Here is a 21,786-nt window from a genome sequence, read left to right as displayed (position 1 = left end):
GCTAGGTTAATTATTCTCTATACCTTTCATGAAAATGAAATGGTATATTAATTTCGTCACGAATCCCAAAATCCTTAAAGGAAAATAAATAGACCCACCATTAAGTATACCGAAATAATAAGGATGAAGAGCTGAGTTGATTTAGCCATGTCCATCTGTCCGTGTGCCCGTCTGCTTGTTTTTATGCAAACTAGTCCCTCAATTTTTTAGATATTTTGATAAAATTTGTTGATCGGGTGTATTTAGGTGTCCGATGAAACATTTGTCGGAACGGGCCGGATCGGACCACTATAGCATATATCCTAAATACAACCGATTTTTCAGAAAACGAAGATTTTTGTCATATCTTTCTCAATTTATCAGATTGAGGCTTCAAACATCACCATATGCTTTCGTATATTGCACATATTTTTGTCTGAAAAAATTGATGAGATCGGTCTATATATAATATATATCCCCCACAACCGATCGTTCAGATAAGAAACTTTTCGTAATTACTGCCCCATTTTAAGAGCTAGAGGGTTCAAATTTCAATGAATGCTTGCGTATATCTATAAATCTTATAAAATAAAGTCGCTAAATGCTATGTATGCACATAACTTCACACAGAATGCTCCAATTTTAAAACGGTTTTTTGCATTTGGAAGCTTAGCTACGTGAGATGCTCGAGATATAAGCGAAAACGAGGACGCGGGTACCCCTAGAGTGTGTTTATAGAGTATGGATAACGAATGAAAGCTTTTGATGAGTGCTGTAGTACAGGGTAGTTTTCATACCTATTGGTGACTAGGGTCTCGAGATTGAGGCCAACACGTGGACCCGGGTACCCCTAGAAAGTGTTTATACAATATGGATAACAAATGAAAGCTGTTGATGAGTGCTTTAGTACAGGGTAGTTTTCATACCTATTTGTGAAGGGTCTCGAGATATAGGCCAAAACGTGCATCAGGGTAACACTAGGTTTATGTTCGTGTAACACACCTTATCAAAGTCAGTGCAGGTTCGAAATTTGACTTGAAGAAATCAGCAAAGAGATTAACAGCTTCAATAGTGGAGTGCGCTTTGGTCTTATAGAGATAGACAACAGAAGGTATACTAGAGCACGATTTTCTGGAATTGACATATCTCCAAAATTATTTCGAGTTTTGCTTTATATCCGATTCGAACTTACGAGTATAATTACGCTTCAAGTCCCTGTTCATGGATTTAAATTTACTTGATTAAAACAGAAATTTCTCTTTATATATAACAGATTTGGACATTTAAACTTCTTGAAATATTTGTTTCTTAAACTCTTAAGTTATAACAATCGTTTTGTATACCAAGGATTGGGATGTGCTTAACGCAGATCTCACCTAACTTGTATTTAAAGATATCAAAGCAGTTGGCAACATCAACGTTGGAAAATATTGAATTCCAATCAATGGCATCAACTGCAAGGTTAACCATATCGGCATCCATTCGACTGAAGCAGAAATTAGTAACTTGTTCATCATAATGAACCGAATTAAACTCATAGAATTCGACCTTTAGAACGAATGGTATATGATGAATACCAGGAGTAGATAAAGGATCAAGGCATTCAAATAAAGAAAAATGTACATTATCGTTGACAAATATTAAGTCTAAAATGCGAGAAAGCCGATTTCGAAAACCATTTATCTGAGAAAGCCCGCAACTGGATAAGTTATCAACCAAGTAGGATTCAGATATACATATATATTGATGATAGTAATGAGCTATATGCAAATAACGTAAATAGTATATCTAGTATATATCTCATACAATCGAATGTTCAGATAAGAACCTTTTCGCACTTTCTACCCCAATTTAGCAGCTAGAAGCTTCAAATTTCACCAAATGCATACGTATATAGCAATATTGTTGTCTGAAAAAATCATAGAGATCGGTGGTATATATATTATATACCCCACATAAACTGTCATTTTTGCTCCTTTTTTACGGCTAGAAGCTTAAAATTTCAGCAAATACTTACGTTTACGTCATATATTGTTGAGATACGTGATTCGTAGGTTTTACATACAGACCGCAAAAAACGTGAAACTTTTCATCCTCACACAAAGTACCTACCTATTTTTTACTTTATACTGTAACGAATTTACTGCAAATCCTCTTATTTGCAACCTTCTGCTAAGTTCGAGTCACTAAACTGTTGAATAAATAACACCACTATTTAGTAATGCAAAATGGTCTTTATTAAAGTACTTCACAATAAATAACTCTACTATTGCTCGACAGATAGCGTGCTTAATCAAAATTGATTGTAGCGCCTCTATTGTTGAGGCCTTTTATACACTTTGATTTCCTCTTTGCATCTTCTAGGCGCTTCTGTTCTAGAATATACTAGTTGGTTATCTATTATAATTATAACTACAGATGTACATGTATAGCTCTCGTATGCGCGTGTGTTTGTGAGCGACAATTCCACAATTATAATTGCATATCTCAGATAAGATATCTGCATGTGTTTGGGCGTTGCTTCTCTGCTGCGTGTACGTACACATGTGTAGACATAATGATTGTATTATTGATGTGCATTCACGTCACTGCTTAGCATCGGCTTAGATATGACGGTACCCCTTAGTGTTGCTAATATTCGCTACACTACCCTCCACCTAAGCCTGATCGTCCCGATCAGACAAATCTCTCGATCTAAATGCTGCCCGCCTTTCCAAATGGGCCACTTTCATTTTTGTTCGTGGTTTACCGATGGTTTGTATGCGGTACACTACATCGTCTATCCGTTTTATAACTTTGTATAGGCCTTCCCAATTACACTGCAATTTCGGGGACAAACCTTTCTTTCGTTGTGGGTTGTATGACAGCACCAAATCTCCTTCCTTAAAAACCTTCCGAATTAATTGCTTTATCCTATCTGGCTTTCATCTTGTCACTCATAATCTTTGTTCGTTGCCTTATCAGATTGTGTATTCCTCTCAGCTCTTCTTCCGAATCACCAGCGGATTTCTTGGCATTTCTCTCCGCATCGGCATCTATCCCAAACTTGAAATCAGCTGGCAGTCTAAGGTTATTGCCAAAAATTACTTTTGCAGGGGTTTGACCCGTTGTCTCATGCACTGCTGATCGGTAAGCCATCAAGAATAATGGTATGTGGGTATCCCACTCCTTATTGTACTTGTCCACTACTTTCCTTAAGTGCTCCTCCAATGTTCTATTGAATCGTTCCACCATACCATCGGACTGAGGACGCAATACAGTTGTCCGTGTTTTTCGAATGCACAATGATTTACACATTTCCTGGAATACAGCTGATTCGAAATTCCTGCCTTGGTCGGAATCTAACTCCATTGGTACACCATACCTAGCAACCCAATTGTTTATAAACACTTCTGCTACTGTTTCCGCTTCTTGATTTGGGATTGGGTTTACCTCTGGCCATTTGCTGAAATAATCCTTAACTACCAGTACATATTTGTTTCCGCAGTTGCTAGTAGGAAATGGACCTGCGACATCCATAGCGATCCTTTCAAATGACGCACCTGAGTTATCTGATCTCTGTTTAATCTTCTCGAGCGTCTTCGTGATTCCAAGATGACATCCGCTTGGACCATTATGCAGCTCGCTGAGCATGTCAGGAATCCTCTTTCTGGGAACAACTATCAGTTTCTTCTTGCATTGACCATCCCCACTCTCCCATACTCGATGAAAGCAACCGGATATCAATTCTAAACTGTCCCATTGTGCCCAATATTACTTCGCAATGGGACTGTCTGCTTACATCTCCTCTCTATTTGGTCTTTTGTTTCGTTCGTGGCCTTGCATAACATGTGACAGATCTGTATCTTCTAGCTGACACTTCCTTAGTTTTTCCTTGTCCCATTCATCCGTACACGTTATAGTTATTAGCCGGACATCTATAATGTCTACTTTAGCCTCGGCTTTTGAACAGTGCTTGCATTCCAAACTACATGGTCTTCGTGACATTGCATCGGCATTCCCAAGGGTACTACCTTTGCGATGCTCAATGGAAAAGTCATAGCTTTGTATTTGCTCGATCCACCGTGCCAATTTTCCTTCTGGATTACGGAACTGCAGAAGCCATTTCAACGCTGCGTGATCTGTCCTGACGCGGAATCACTGGCCATAGAGATATTTGTGAAAATGTTTAATGCACTCTACCAATGCCAACAGCTCTCTCCGTGTAACGCAATAGTTCCTCTCTGGTTTTCCAATCGAACGGCTGTAGTATAAAACTACCTTCTCCTGTCCATCGACCCGTTGTGATAAAACGCCTAATATAGCATCTTCACTCGCATCTGTATCTAGAATAAAGGTTGCTTCTGGAATTCGATATGCCAACATTGGGACAGTTGACAAACGCTCTCTCAATGTTTGGAAGGCCACTTCTTGCTCCTTCTTCCATTCAAAAGCTTTATTTTTTCTTGTAAGCTCATGGAGGTTACGGGCTACGCTGGAAAAGTTTGGTACAAATCGCCGGTAATGTGTGCACAGCCCTAGGAAACTTCTTAATTCATGCAAGTTCTGTGGTCTTGGCCAATCCTTTACTGCCTCTATTTTTACATTTGCTGTACGGATACCTTCTGTCGCTACCTTGCGACCCAAATAATTTACTTCCTTTTTAAACAGCGCACACTTTTTGGGACTTAGTTTCAGACCAGCGCCAGCTGTTCTCTGGAAAATTTCCTCCACGATTTTAAGATGATCATCGAAGTTCTTGCCCAATACGATGATGTCGTCCAGGTATACCAAGCATGTTTTCCAGTGCAGTCCTTTCAATACCTTATCCATGAGTCTCTCAAAAGTAGCTGGTGGATTGCAAAGTCCAAAAGGCATTACTGTAAATTGCCAAAGACAATCTCCTACGCTGAAGGCTGTTTTTTCTTTGTCTTCTTCCTTCACCTCCACTTGCCACTAGCCACTTTTCAAGTCCAGTGTGGAAAACCATTTCGTACCAGAGAGCGAGTCCAGAGTGTCGTCAATTCTTGGCAATGGGTAGCTATCCTTTTTCGTGACGTCGTTCAACTTGCGGTAGTCCACGCAAAACCTCATTTGCCCATCCTTCTTCTTCACAAGTACCACAGGTAAGCTCCATGAAATAGCTGATGGTTCGATGACGCCGCTGTCGCTCATTTCTTGTACGATTTGACTCACAACTTCCCGTTTGGCCAGTGGAACACTACGAGGAGCTTGACGTATCGGCCTCGCGTCTCCAGTGTCAATTTGATGTTTCACAACATTTGTGCGGCCTGGTTTGGAACCATCCTGGTCAAATATGTTTGCATACTTTAGGAGCAGTTGCTTTGCCTTACTCTGATAATTTTCATCTAGCCCCTCCGTCCATGCCGTGATGTCATTTCAAAGATCAGTGTTAGTAGATGAAACGTGTTCCTGGAGATGTTCATAGTTAATAACTACTTAAGCCTCTTGGCATCTTCCCAAAATAGCTCCTTTGGTCAGTTTGAGTGGTGACTTGAACTCATTGAGTACTCTTGCCGGAACACGTCCATCTTGTTTTGTCATAGCCAGGATTTTTCCTACAAGTATGTTTGGTGCTGATTTGTTCGCTGCTTCGACAACCCACAATTTGTTTGTCTCACAATCTCCATCAACCTTTGCCCAGATGACTGCTTCGGATTTTGTTGGTATTTGCTGACTCTCTTCCACCAGCACTCGTTTACTGCTCTAGCCTCTCTCGTAGCCCAAATTAAGTGGCACATCCATGTTCTTATATCGCATCGTCTTGATTTGTATATCGATCTTGATGCCTTGGTCGATTAAGAAGTCCACTCCAATTATGATTCCATCAGCAATCTCTGCCACTATAAAATTGTTTACTACCCTGACGTTCCCAATTGCGACTTCACATGCTACTTCACCTAGAACCGTGGTGTCTTCTCCAATGGCTGTACGCAATCTTGCTCCATGCAATGGTCTTATCTTCTTGTTGACTAAATCCGCTCGAATGATGGAATGAGATGCACCCGTATCTACAGCCAGTAAACGTTCCTTTCCATCCACATGTCCTCTGACAGTAAGATTGTGTGACCTTCTTCCAATTTGTGAGATAGAGATTATGGGGCTTTCAATTAAGGGATCCAGATGTCGCCCCTTGCGGCTGACTCGCTTTAGTTTAACGATTGACTGGACTTGGAGATTTGCTCACCTCCTTCAGCTCTGCGCTTACGGCCACCCACATGGTTGGAGCTATTGGGACCGGTGCTGCAATGTCGTGCAATATGACCTGGGTTTCCGCACTAGAAACATTTATTAACTCCGGCATTTTTGCGTTGTGATCCCTTCAGTACTTCCAAAATTGTGTCTCCCAATCCGGTCTTTCCACTTCCACACGATAAGCTTTGTATGCTGGTTTACTCAATAGTGAGGCAGTTTCCTGAGTCAATGCTTGCGATACCGTTTCTGCAAATATTGGCTTTGGGCTTGCGTATGTGGCTCGCTTCGTTTCGACGTCCCGTATGCCATTTATAAAGCTCTGAATAGTGCAGCAACTTTATTTTCAGCACTCCAGTTGTTCACTGCTGCGGTCTTTTCAAACTTAATCTTAAACAACTGGAAAGGAACAGAACCGTCAAAGGATGATGTTTTTACCTTTGGATTACTCGCTGAAACAGCTGGGCGATTTAGTTGTAACTGCTCCATACGACCTTTAAAATCATCGACTTCTGCCTGAAATTGAGCGATTTTTGCATCCTGCGCTTCTAGTTTTGATGATACCCTTGCTTCCTGTTCTGACAGTTGCGACGATATGCCAGTTTCTTGTGCTTTCGACTGCTCAGCCATATACGTCTTCTGTTCTTCTAACTGTGTTTCCATCTTAGATGTAATCTGTGTCACTTGGGATTCCATCTTGGATGTTATACGGTCCTCCTGGGATTCTAGTTGAGATGCCATATATGTCTTCTGTTCTTCCAGTTGAGATGACATTTGCGACGACATTGATGTTACTGTCGATGTTTGTGCAGATATTGCAGCCAATACCATGTTCAAGTCTGTGCTGGTAACTGTCTGCGATGTTTAGTTTTTCTCTTAAATTTTTGTTGTCTCCTCGCCATCAAGATGAAAGACATACTCTTCCACGTTAATTCCCTCTAATTCCATTGCCTCTCGTAGTCGTGCCTGAAGTTCGAGTTTATTGCCGGCTGTATTCAATCCACGGCTGTCCAACTCCTTCTTCAGTTGCTGGATCTTCAATTCACTCCACTTTGCCATGTCCAAGTTGTATTCGTAATCGTCGGAATTTATTCAACAATTCCTCTTCTGACACCAATTGTAACAAATTTACTGCAGATCCTCTTATTTGCAACCTTCTGCTAAGTTCGAATCACTAAACTGTTGAATAAATAACACCACTATTTAGTAATGCAAAATGGTCTTTATTAAAGTACTTCACAATAAATAACTCTACTATTGGTCGACAGATAGCCTGCTTCATCAAAACTGATTGTAGCGCTTCTATTGTTGAGGCCTTTTATACTCTTTGATTTCGTTGCATCTTCTAGGCGCTTCTGTTCTATAATCTACTAGTTGGTTATCTATTATAATTAAAACTACAGATGTACGTGTATAGCTCTCATATGAGCGTGTGTTTGTGGGTGACACTTCCACAATTGTAATTGCATATCTCAGATAAGATATCTGCATGTGTTTGTGCGTTGCTCCTCTGCTGCGTGTACGTACATATGTGTCGACATAATGATTGAATTATTGATGTGCATTCACGTCACTGCTTAGCATCGGCTTAGAGATAACAGTACCACTTAGTGTTGCTAATATTCGTTACAATAATTATCTTAAAATCGTTCAGGTATGTACATCTGTTCACTATATATTTCTTATCTTATACAGCCGATTATTTGGAGATTACGAATGGGATAAAATTATTGTTCAGCCTTATTCATGAAAGGTATGACGTCTTCGGCACAGACGAAGACAGTCCCGTTCTTATTATACTTTTCATGAAAATAAAATGGTATATTAACTTTGGCATGAATCTTAAAATTGTAAGTCCTTAAAGGAAAATAGATAGGCCCACCATTAAGTATACCGAAATAATCAGGATGAAGAGCTGAGTTGATTTAGCCATGTCCGTCTGTGCGTTCATCCGTCTGTGCGTTCATCCGTCTGTATGTTTGTATGAGAACTAGTCTCTCAATTTTTGAGATATCTAGATAAAATTTGGTGAACGGGTTTATTTAGGTGTCCGATTAGACATTTGTCGGAACCGGCCGGATCGGACCACTATAGCATATATCCTCCATACAACAGATTTTTCAGAAAAAGAGGATTTTTGTCATATCTTCCTGAATTTATCAGATTGAAGCTTCAAACATCACCATGCACATATTGGTGTCTGAAAAAATTGATGAGGTCGGTCGTATATATAGGGGGATATCCACAACCGATTTTTCAGATAAGAAACTTTTCGTATTTACTGCCCTATTTTAAGAGCTAGAGGCTTCAAATTTCAGCGAATGCTTACGTATATAGCATATATTGTTTTCTGAAAAAATCATAGAGATCGGTGGTATAAATAGTGTATATATGGTGGTATAATAATATATATATATAATATATATATATATTTTCGCAATTTCAGCCCCATTTTAACAGATAGAAGTTTCAAATTTCACCAAACGCTTACGTATAATAGCATATTGTAGTTTGAAAAAGTCATAGAGATCGGTGGTATATATAGTATATATCTCATATAACCGATTGTTCAGATAAGAAACATTCCGCAATTTCTACCCCATTTTAACAGCTATAAGCTTCAAATTTTCCCAATTGCTTACGTATACAGCATATATTGTTGTGTGAAAAAATCATAGAGATCGGTGGTATATGTAGTATATATATGGTGGTCTATATAGTATATATATTTTTTTTTGCAATTTCAGCCCCAGTTTAACAGCTAGAAACTTCAAATTTTACCAAATGCTTACGTGTATAGCATATATTGTTGTCTGAAAATATCATAGATATATCTCATACAACCGATTGTTCAGGTAAGAAACTTTGTGCAATTTCTGCCCCATTTTAACAGCTAGAAGCTTAAAATTTCACCAATTCCTTATTTAGATAGCATATATTGTTGTGTGAAAAAATCATAGAGATCGGTGGTATATATGGTATATATCTCATACAAGCGATTTTTCAGATAAGAAACTTTTCGCAATTTCTGCCCCATTTTAACAGCTAGAAGCTTTAAATTTCACCAAATGCATACGTATATAGTATATATTGTTGTCTGCAAAAATCATAGAGGTCGGTGGTATATATATTATATACTCCATATAAACTGTCATTTTTGCCCCTTTTTTAAGGCTAGAAGCTTCAAATTTCATAAAATTTCATCAAATACTTACGTTTATGTCATATATTATTGAGATACGTGATTCGTAGTCATAGTTTTTACATGCAGACCACAAAAAACTTGAAACTTTGCATCCTAACACAAAGTACCTACCTATTTTTATACCTTTCATGAAAATGAAATGGTATTTTAACTTTGACACAAATCTCAAAATTGTAAGTCCTTAAAGGAAAATAGATAGACCCACCATTAAGTATACCGAAATAATCAGGATGAAGAGCTGAGTTGATTTAGCCATGTCCGTCTGTCTGTTTGTATGCAAACTAGTCCCTTAATTTTTGCGATATCTTGATATAATTTGGTGAGTGGGTGTATTTGGGTGTCCGATTAGACATTTGTCGGAACCGGCCGGATCGAACCACTACAGCATATATCCTCCATACAACCGATTTTTTAGAAAAGAAGGATTTTTGTCATATCTTCCTCAACTTATAAGACAGAAGCTTCAAACTTCACCATATACTTTCGTATATTGCACATATTGTTGTCTGAAAAATGGGGGATATCCAGAACCGATTGTTCAGATAAGAAACTTTTCGTAATTACTTCCCTATTTTAAGAGCTAGAGGCTTCAAATTTCAACGAATGCTTCCGTAAGTAGTATATATTGTTGTCGGAAAAAATCATGTTGTTGTTGTTGTTGTTGTAGCAATGCTCGCCCCACCTAATAACCGCGATCAATCACAAATTGTCATCAATATCCTCTAACGGGAGTCCAAGGAAACTTGCCGTTTCAACAGGGGTGGACCATAAGGGAAGGGGTTTTAGAGGCGTTGGTTCCACATTACAATTGAAGAGATGGTTGGTGTCATGTGGTGACACATTGCAAGCGGAGCATACATTTTGTATGTCGGGGTTGATTCTGGATAGGTAAGAGTTTAACCTGTTACAATATCCAGAACGAAGTTGAGCAAGAGTGACACGCGTTTCCCTGGGGAGTATGCGTTCCTCTTCCGCGAGTTTTGGATAAATTTCGTTAAGTACTGGACTCAACGGGCAATTCCCGGCATAAAGGTCCGACGCCTGTTTATGGAGTTCACCAAGGACCTGCTTGTGTTTTTTCACTTCATACGGCTGGGTTCTCAGGTGCCGTATTTCCTCAAAATGCTTACGGAGATGACTCCTTAAGCCGCTAGGCGGTGCTGGTTCATCAATCAGATGTCTGTTGGGATGCCCAGGTTTCTGGGTATTCAACAGGAACTATTTGGTCAGCATCTCATTTCTCTCCCTGATGGGGAGTATTCTGGCCTCATTATGCAGATGGTGTTCTGGGGACATAAGAAGACAGCCCGTGGCGATTCTGAGAGCAGTATTTTGGCAGGCCTGTAGTTTCTTCCAGTGGGTGATTTTTAGGCTTGGCGACCATATGGGTGACGCGTAGCACGTAATAGGCTGGCTAATTGCTTTGTATGTAGTCATGAGCGTTTCTTTATCTTTTCCCCAAGTACTGCCAGCCAGGGATTTAAGGATTTTGTTACGGCTCTGAATTCTCGGAACAATTGCGGCTGCGTGCTCACCAAAATGTAGATCCTGATAAAACGTCACACCCAAGATTTTCGGGTGTAGGACAGTCGGTAGCGTAGTGCCATCGACGTGGATGTTCAAAATGGTCGAAATTTGGGACGTCCATGTTGTAAATAAGGTCGCAAAAGATTTAGTCGGTGATAATGCCAGGTTTCGCGAGGCGAAAAAACTGGAGAGATCAGGGAGATAGCCGTTTATTTTATTGCATAGCGCATCGATCTTTGGGTCTGGGCCTGTGGCCATTATTGTGCAGTCATCGGCGTAGGAAACGATTGCGACTCCTTCCGGTGGTGAAGGTAGCTTAGATATGTAGAAATTAAACAAAAGTGGGGATACGACACCACCCTGTGGCACCCCTTGCTTAATTCTCCTTGGTTTTGATGTTTCGTTTCTAAATTGCACCGATGCCTGCCGACCACCGAGATAATTTGCGGTCCACCTTTTAAGACATGGGGGAAGGATAGACCCTTCCAGGTCTTGCAGTAACGAGCCATGGTTGACCGTATCAAAAGCTTTTGATAGGTCTAGCGCTACGAGTACTGTTCTATGGTGGGGGTATTGATTTAAACCGCAATTTATCTGGGTGCTAATGGCATTTAGCGCGGTGGTAGTGTTATGGAGTTTTCTGAAGCCATGCTGATGAGGGGCTAGCTGCAAATTTGCTTGGAAATAAGGGAGCAAAATGGCTTCAAGCGTCTTTGCCACTGGCGATAAGAGAGATATCGGACGATACGACTCACCTATGTTAGCTGGTTTCCCAGGCTTTAGTAGCGGGACCACCTTGGCCATTTTCCATTTCTCAGGTATGACAAAGGTGGAAAGAGACAGGTTGAAGACATGCGCTAAATATTTGAAACCCTCTTTCCCTAGGCTTTTAAGCATCGGCATGCCTATGCCGTCTGTGCCCATTGCTTTGGATGGTTTAGCACGACCAATGGCGCCCTCAACCCCTTTAGCGGTGATGGTGATTGGTGACGCGCTGAATTTGTGTGTATGTGCGTGTCTATTGGCTCTCCGTCTATCTTTGTCGACCGTAGGATGCATTATATATTGTCGGCAGAAAGCGCTCGCGCATTTTTTCGCGTCCGACAGCACTTTGTCGCCAAAGGCGATGGAAACTTTGTCTTTGTGCTTAGTCGGATTCAATAGGGACTTTACGGTGGACCAAAGTTTACCCACACCGGTAGAGAGGTTACAACCTCTTAGGTGCTCCTCCCATTTCGCCCGCTTGTGTTCATCCACAAGCAATCTGATGCGTTGGTTTATATCCCTTATTTGGGGGTTGCCTGGATCAAGCTGTCTTATAAGGTCACGTTCTCTCGCTAAGTTTGCGGCCTCCGCCGGGAAGTGGGGCCGGATTTCGGGAATTCTCCCGGCGGGAATTAAATGTGCCGAGGCGGATTTAATGACCTTACGGAAGGCACGCTCCCCTTGGCGGGTATCAGTCGGGATAGGGAGGGCAGCAAAGCGGCTGTCTGTAAAGGATTTATATTCTTCCCACTTTCCTTTTTTGAAGTTTATGAAAGTGCGTTTTTCAGTGACGATGAAGTCGGCGGTACGTTCAAGCGAAATAAGTATGGGCAGGTGGTCGGATGCCAATGTTACCATCGGCTGCCAGTTGACGCAGTTTACGAGTTCTGCGCTCACAATTGAAATATCTGGCGAGCTGTGACAGCTTCCTACCATACGTGTGGGGGCGTCTCCGTTTATTGTGCAGAACGTCGTTTCTTCTATTAGATCCGCCAGGGGTGAGATCCCTACTGTCCGCCCGCAAGTTTGAATGCCATAGATCATGATGGGCATTGAAATCGCCTAAGATAATGCGATTGTTGCCAGTGAGTAAGGCCATGATATTAGGGCGGTATCCACTGGGGCAACAGGTGGCAGGAGGGATGTAGATGTTGATGATTTCTAGGTTTGTATCGCCTGACCGGACAGATAGGCCTTGGCGTTCTAAGACAGTGTCCCTGCGGTCGATGCCAGAATCAAATATATAATATTGCACAGAGTGGTGTATGATAAACGCGAGACCGCCTCCATTTCCGCTCTCGCGGTCTTTCCTGTGGACATTATACCCAGAGCAGGTCTGCAATGCAGATCTTGCTGTGAGTTTAGTCTCTTGATTCGCAGCAATGCGGATGTTGTGCCGCTTCATGAAATCGACTATCTCCGTAATCTTCCCAGTTAGTCCATTACAGTTTAACTGCAGAATTCTGGAGTGCATAAGGGGAGACGTCGCCACTCTGGGGGTAACTGACGGGTGACTACGCCTGGGTTGTGTAAGGCCAGGACGCAATTGCTGTTGTGGCCCTGGGACTGGGCGTCCTTGGGCAAGCATTGGGGTACCCGGATGATTTGGGTTTGCGACCTGGCAACATGGCGCGATGAAACCCGTCAGGGGGTTGCCGTCGCGGAGACCAGAACATCTAGGAAAGTGGCACCACCCAAGGCAGGAGCTGCATTGGGCGGATGTCGCAAACCTATATATTCTGTGTTGGCAGATGGTGCAAACGGAGGTAGGGACTAAGAGTCTGTTTCCCTGACCTGCACGATTGCTGCCGTAAAAGAGGGGGGGAGAAGACGGGGGCAGGGGCTGATGCTCAGCATTGCTACCAACTCTACTACGAAGGTAGTAGTTATGAGTGGTATCAGCTGTTTGAGTTGTTGACGCCGTGGGGCGCGAGCAGCAGCGGGTACTTGTTGTGGCTTGCTGAGCAGCGGGGCTGCTGCAAGGTAGTGGGGGGGGGGGAGGGGGGGCGCTTAGGCGTAGAGCAACCTGTCCGATGCAACCATCCCTTGCACGAGGCACACTGAACAGAGTATGACCGTCCTAAAAAGATTATTTTCCGGCAGATGCAGCAAAACCATTTCTCAGGACCGGGGTCAGGAGACGGACCAGGATTGGATTCGAAGCCTTCCCGGAGTAAGAGAATATGGAGCAGTCCTGCTGCAAGGAGCTGCTGGGAGGATGACAATTTGTGGGAGGGACGAAACAAATTAGATGGGGTCACACTAAAATGACAGTCCTTGGTCGGGAAAAATCCCGAGTCGCTCCGGTACATAGAACCGACTGCCTTGGGAAGCGAAAATAGAGAAAAAAGTCATAGAGATCGGTGGTATATATAGTATATATATGGTGGTATATACAGTATATATATATAGTATATATATATTTTCGCAATTTCAGCCTCATTTTACAGCTAGAAGCTTCAAATTTCACCAAATGCATACGTATAATAGCATATATTGGTGTCTGAAAAATTCATAGAGATCGGTGGTATATATAGTATATATCTCATGCAACCGATTGTTCAGATAAGAAACTTTTCGCAATTTCTACCCCATTTTAACGGATATAAGCTTCAAATTTCACCAATTGCTTACGTATATAGTTTATATTGTTGTGTGAAAAAATCATAGAGATCGGTGATATATATAGTATATATGGTGGTATATAAAGTATATATATGTAAACAATGGTCACGGTCTAATATCAGTTGCCAACAACAACCAATGTGACTTTATGTTCCCGTTGGAATATGGTCATATTATTTCCAGTCGTTAATTACTTTCTCAGTTGATCCCGTTGTTTATTGCAGTTGATCCAGTCGTTTTTTGATGTATCCGTTGGTCCAGCAGAGGCAGTCGTAGAAGTCAGTCGAAAGCCGTCGGTGTTTTTCTAAAGCATTAAATAAAGTCGCGAAACGCAAAACTTACTTAATATAATACTTTATATATTTTCTATACTTTTAAACAATACATCATTAAATTATTCAATAACTTTGGATTTGAAACATATTGAAATAAAACTATAAATAAATAGTGAATAATATTTCCATAAACATAAACTTTCCTTTTTACATTTGGGGGCTCAACCAAAGCCAAATATACATATAATATAAAATCCGTTTGTTTGTCGTGCAAGCAAATTCGCAAAACTATAGGCGTTATTTGTCACCAATTGCTGCAATATATAATCCCCTTTAATATTTCGCTAATTGAAGAATCATGCAGAATATGCCAAAAACTATACATTCTTACTTCACACGTTTGAACGCAGGACAAGGAGATAGAGGCGGGGGGGCAATGTCGCCGTTAACACCAATTGATGAGGAGAACACAAACAAAGCTGTAAACGGAAATGGTGATAAAAACCTTCCATCGAACGAAACAATCAATATAGCAGCGAGCAGCAGCAAGACAGCGGTTGAGAGTGATGGTGTGGGACCATTGGATATTTCGAACGATTTAGAAGAGAATGACGACAGTATAAAAGATTTAATAAAGTTTCTCACGCTAAAGATGCTAAGAGAGGACGACAACAATAAGAAAGTTAAGAATCCGGCTGAAAGCTTTGCAAAAATAATACCAGCGTACGATGGCAATAGCATTCCGGTGTTACAGTGGCTTCAAAACTTCGAAAGTAATGCGGAGGCGTATGGACTCGATGAAAAACAAAAATATGTGCAGGCACGCGGAAAAATGGTAAAAACAGCGCAATTATTTTTAGAGTCAGTTTGTGTGAACAATTACGAAAGCTTACGCGAAAAATTAATAAACTAATTCCATAAGCAATATACAAGTGCGGAATTACACAAAGAATTGAGAGAAGTTAAAAAACGTAATGACGAAAGCTTTCATGAGTATGTTCTGCGTGTTAAAAAGTTGGCATCACTTGGGTCAGTTTATGATGCATCGGTAATCCGCTATGCTGTTGATGGGTTACGCGTTAAACCCGAAATAAAATTTGTATTATATAATTGCAAAACTGTGAAAGAGTTAATTGAACGTCATGAAACATTTGGCTATACATATAAATTGATTAGCCGGTTGTGAGAAATAATAACAATAATAATAATACGTCGAAAAAAGAACACTGCTTCAACTGTGGCTCTACAGAGCACAAAAGGCCAGCGTGTAAGGAGCCTATGAAGTGTTTTAATTGTAACAAAAGTGGCCACCACGCGAAAGTTTTCCCTGCTAAAAATCAAAATAAAGATGTTAATGTTATATCTGTTTGTAACCGTTTTAAATCTATTACCATAAACGGTACCGAGGCGAAGTCCTTAGTCGACACGAGGTCCGACGTATCAATTATAAGAAAAAGTTTTTATGAAAAATTCTTGTCAAACTTTTTGTTAAATTAATCCGAAAAATTACTTTATGGACTTGGTTATGTATCAAACAAAGTTGAAGGCAGTTGCTGCTGTAATGTTGTTGTTGATAATTTGAGCTGTGAGCAAAACGTTTTGGTCGTGTGTGATAAGAATATAAAATTTGAAATTTTACTTGGTTTTGACTTCCTAAACAGATTCAAGGTTGTCTTTGATAAAAGTGGTAATAATTTCAGTAAGCTTACTGATGAAAGCTTTGAAAATGAGTTGAAAGTGTATAATATAAGTGAATATCAGCACGATGTCGTAGTACCAGTTTGTTTTAAAGACGCAATCGTGGAAATTATTAAACTTTATAAACCAATTAAAGCTGATCGCGAATGCCCTATTGTGATGGACATTATCGGTGATAATATTAGACCCTTTCGCCAATCGCCAAGTCGGCTTCCGTTTGAGGAGCAAGAGGCGGTGAGGAAACAAGTTGATCAGTGGCTAGAACAAGGTATTGCTAGGCACTCTCCCTCTGAATTTGCAAGTAGAGTGGTAGTTGCGAAAAAAAAGGATATCGTGTTTGTATCGATTTTAGAAAACTTAACTCGATGGTGCTTAAAGACTCTTTTCCACTACCAATAATAGACGATGTTTTAGAGAAATTACAAAAAGCTAAATATTTTTGTGTAATGGACCGGGAAAATGGGTTTTTCCATGACCCAATTAAAGAATCTGCCAAAAAATATACCGGGTTTGTTACTAAAGAAGGCGTATTTGAATTTAATTATGCACCTTTTAGTTTTTGTAATTCGCCAGCCGTTTTTATACGGTACATAAATTACATTTTTCAAGATATGGTGAATGAAGGTGTTATGCAGCTATATATGGACGATATAATTATCTTCGGTGTTACGACAGACGAATGTACGAAAAAGCTGCAAAAAGTGATAATTAAAGCTTCTGAATACGGCCTTAAAATAAAGTGGCAAAAATGTGCGTTTATGCAAACAAAAATTAATTTTCTGGGCCACGTAATCGAAAGTGGGACAGTGCGACCTGGCAATGAGAAAACTAGGGCAGTACAGCAGTTTCCAACACCCAAGAACGTCAAAGACACACAATCATTTCTAGTGGATGCATTTTGCAAATTTACGTGGCTTTTTTCAACAAAGACGACGAGTACTAAAGAGGTAGTCGGTAGGATGGGTGAATGGACAAACGTGTTTGGCAAACCAACGCAAATAATCAGCGAAAAAAATTCGGCCTTTACATCTACTAAATTCCAAGACTCTATAAATGAAATCAGTCATATCACAATCACTACAGGCGTTGCCCGTGGCAATGTACAAGTTGAGCGCGTCAACCAATCCGTGCTGCAAGTGTTATCCAAATTATCAACTGATAAGCCAGGAAAATGGTACAAATATGTCGGGCTGGTACAAAGAGCCATTAATTCACATGTGCACACGACGACAAAGTGTTCACCGTTCGAAATCATGTTTGGAGTTAAGATAAGAGCGGGCATTAGTAATGGTATGCTTGATATGCTACGAAACGAGCTTGTAGAGACGTTTAACGAAGAACGCCAAACACTTTGTCGTGACGTGAAGCAGTAAATTTTTAAAGCGCAAGAGCAGTATAAGAAAAACTACGACAAGCAGCGAAAAAAAGCACCTACTTACAAAGTAAACGACATTGTAGCAATCAAACGTACGCAATTTGTTGATGGAAAAAAGCTTACGAGCGAATTCCTTGGACCCTACGTTGTCACAAAAGTTAAACGAAACGACCGATACGATGTAAAAAAAGCTGAAAACTGTGAAGGCCCTTTGAAACATCAACGTCAGCGAAAAACATGAAATTATGGCGTTGCGTTTGTAACTCCGAAGATTTGGTGTCATCTGGGTCAGATGACGATGAACAGGATGGCCGAATGTAAAGAATGGTCACCGTCTAATATCAGTTGCCAACCAATGTGATTTTATGTTCCTGTTGGAATATGGTCATATTATTTCCAGCCATTAATTACTCTCTCAGTTGATCCCGTTGTTTATTGCAGTTGATCCAGTCGTTTTTTGATGTATCCGTTGGTCCAGCAGAGGCAGTCGTAGAAGTCAGTCGAAAGCCATCGGTGTTTTTCTAAAGCATGAAATAAACTCGCGAAACGCAAAACTTACTTAATACAATACTTTATATATTTTCTATACTTTTATACAAAAATCATTAAATTATTCAATCGTTTGCGAATTTGAAAAATATTGAAATAAAACTATAAATAAATAGTGAATAACATTTTCATAAACATTAACTTTCCTTTTTACATATATAGTATATATATATATTTTTTTTTTGCAATTTCAGCCCCATTTTAACAGCTAGAAGCTTCAAATTTCACCAAATGCTTACGTACATAGCATACATAGCATATATGAAAAAATCATAGGGATCGGTGGTATACATAGTATATATCTCATACAAGCTATTTTTCAGATAAGAAACTTTTCGCAATTTCTGTCCCACTTTAACAGCTAGAAGCTTAAAATTTCACCAAATGCATACGTACATAGCAAATATTGTTGTCTGAGAAAATCGTAGGGGTCGGTGGTATATATATTATATACCCCATATAAACTTTCATTTTTGCCCCTTTTTTACGGCTAGAAGCTTCAAATTTCATCATATTTCATCAAATTCTTATGCTGACGTTATATATTGTTGAAATACGTGATTCGTAGTCATAGTTTTTACATGCAGACTACAAAAAACGTGAAACTTTGCATCCTCACGCAAAGTACCTACCTATTTTTATACCTTTCATGAAAATGAAATGGTATATTAACTTTGGCACGAATCTCAAAATTGTAAGTCCTTCAAGGAAAATAGATAGACCCACCATTAAGTATATCGAAATAATCAGGATGGAGAGCTGAGTTGATTTAGCCATGTCCGTCTGTCTGTTTGTATGCAAACTAGTCCCTCAATTTTTGAGATATGTTGTTAAAATTTGGTAAGCGGGTGTATTTTGGTGTCTGATTAAACATTTGTCGGAACCGGCCGGATCGGACCACTATAGCATATATCCTGCATACAACCGATTTTTCAGAAAAAGAGGCTTTTTGTCATATCTTCCTCAATTTATCAGATTAAAACTTCGAACTTCACCATATACTTTCGTATATTGCACAGATTGTTGTCTGAAAAAATGGATGAGATCGGTCCTGTGTATAGGGGGATATCCACAGCCAATTTTTCAGATAAGAAACTTTTCGTAATTTCTGCCCCATTTTAAGAGCTAGAGGCTTCAAATTTCAGCGAATGCTTACGTATATAGCATATATTGTTGTCTGAAAAAATCATAGAGTTCGGTGGTATAAATAGTATATACATGATGGTATATATAATATATATTTTCGCAATTTCAGCCCAATTTTAACCGCTAGAAGCTTCAAATGTCACGAAATGTTTACGTATAGTAGCATATATTGTTGTCTGAGAGATCGGTGCTATATATAGTATATATCTCATACAACCGATTGTTCAGATAAGAAACTTTGCGCAATTTCTGCCCCATTTTAACAGCTAGAAGCTTAAAATATCACCAATTGCTTACGTATATAGCATGTATTGTTATGTGAAAAAATCATAGAGATCGGTGGTATTGTAATGTTTGCGGATAAGAGAAATCTAGGTTGCGGCACCAGATAGAATTTACTGCCAATTAAAATCGCAGCAGGTTGAATTCTGTTCTTTATTCAAAAGTTGTTTTCTTTTTGTTACGGCGGCAAGACCAAGATAGGGCGCGCTCGCAATAGTGGTGGGGAGAAAAGAAAGGAAAAAACACAAACGAATTCGTTATAAAAGGATACACAATAATGTTTATTAAGGTGAAAGTAAATGCAAATTCGGAGTTAATCCACTTAATCACAATTCAAGATTTCCAATGACGGAAGTGTAAAATGAATTTTATAATTTTTGGTATTATGGAAAGACTTACCTTCGGTGGCTTGGCTGCTGGCGGTTTCTTAAACGTTCGCAAAAGAAGTGACAGAGGTAAAAAGACTTTAGTGCGCGGTCACCGCCGAATCCTAGGCTTAACTATTATCCGGCGGGGTAAACGGATATCGGTATAAACCGATATGAATAAATGAAAAATGTGAGGTGAAAAGATAACGAAAAGGAAAAGTAAAGCGATACGAGGGTGCACCGCCATATTTAGGCTTGTGGCCTAAACATGCCGGCCCCCTTGCGGCGAGCAACTTCGAAACGACCGTAACGCCCCAACAACTAAGTCCCAAAGGGCTCGCGAGAACGAATCTCAACTTAAAATTAACGAATCTCAACTTAAATTTAGACCCTGCAGTAAATGCGTATGGAAGAAAAAATAGTATGACCAGGATATGTAATTCGACCGACGCCAGACACTTCTTCGTGGGATTCCTGTGAATAAAGAGATGTTAGTCGAAATATACGTGGGTTGATTTTAGTGCACATTACTTATTGAATGGACAGATGCCTGATTATTGCTGGTGGGCTCCAGACACTACAAACCCGAATATGGTGGCTTGAGTCAGCAGCCCGCCTAGGTTCGACGGTGGTGTGCCGCTAACCATTAGGCTGGCGTAGACATCGGCACCTAGTGTGAGCCGGAGAGGTGTAGACCGGTGCAAAGCTGGATCCGCCAGCCTCATAAATTGGAATGGCGTGGCTACCGACGGATCCAGATTTGCTGTACGACTAAGCCGTGAATATCGTGACACCACTGTGGCCTGGGTCACTGCTCCCGTTACCCCGTATTTCCCTCGTAGAACAAGCGTGCAATTCACGTGATAGGATGTGCCGGTACGCTCTAACCCGAGGTCCTTTGCGAGGTTTGCATCGATGATGGAGTTCGGAGCGCACGGATCGATAAGGGCGCGTACTGCGTGGAGCTTCCTCCTGCTGCTATCCGAACGACCGCCGTTGGAGCTATGGCTACAAATGCGCGTGTAATGGTCGTTGCTAGAGGTGTCTGCCGGAGGCGTCCCGTTCTGAAGCCGGCTGGCGTTGTTGGTTGGCGCGCCAGCGTTATACGGCGCCGCCCTACCAACTGAGAGTCGTTACGAGCGGGACGTACGCGGTTCCGCGTCGTCACGGCGGCCCCTGGTAGAGCGGTGAGATGGGGGAAAGGACGTGTCTCCCCGCCATCCCCGGGTTGTACGATTGAAGGCCTTTCATGTCGTAGGAGCAGTCGGAAACGTTGTGGTCCTGAACCGCCCGGTGGTATCGTTGCTAGTATTGCAGTAGGATCTTCCCGTCGTTCGATCTCTTCCTCGGCGACGTCCGCTTCCCACCACAGGGTTTGTTCAATGACGTGGATTGATAGGGCTCCGTCGGAGCTCTCTTCGCCATCACTCTCGTGTGACGGTGGTGGAACGTCGTCGAGGTGTGTTGACGTGTGGTGCTGCTCGTTGCACCGATGACAGCGATCTTCGCTGGGACATGTCTTCCGTTGGTGGAATGGCGATAAGCAATTTGAGCAATATCTCAAATCTATGATCGTCTTTAGTCGATCCATTTTCGTCATGCCCCGGTAAATCGGGCAGAGCCTTATGCTGTGCGACTTTTGACATAGCCGGCAGGGGGCGCTGAATGTGTTGCCGCCTGCCTCCGTCTTGGCGCGTTTATGGGACAATCCAGTCATTTTGGAATATCAAATTGTTAGTAGAACATTCGTAGATGCCCTTAGGTTGGGTGGCTTATGAGCCGGTACTAGGAGCTTAAGTG

The 21,786-nt window shown here is 40.9% G+C and overlaps 1 protein-coding gene across 1 annotated transcript in view; it reads right to left on the bottom strand.

The window, feature by feature from the left end:
- Pur-alpha (Purine-rich binding protein-alpha) overlaps positions 1-21,786 on the bottom strand; it is a 1,789,254-nt gene that overhangs the window by 671,213 nt on the left and 1,096,255 nt on the right. The gene's annotated exons all lie outside the window — the stretch shown is intronic.

This window comes from Eurosta solidaginis, chromosome X, assembly GCF_040869045.1.
Source record: "Eurosta solidaginis isolate ZX-2024a chromosome X, ASM4086904v1, whole genome shotgun sequence".
Classification (NCBI taxonomy): domain Eukaryota; kingdom Metazoa; phylum Arthropoda; class Insecta; order Diptera; family Tephritidae; genus Eurosta; species Eurosta solidaginis.
Note: the sequence above shows the minus strand (reverse complement) of the source record. Positions and strands in the feature narration are given on the sequence as shown.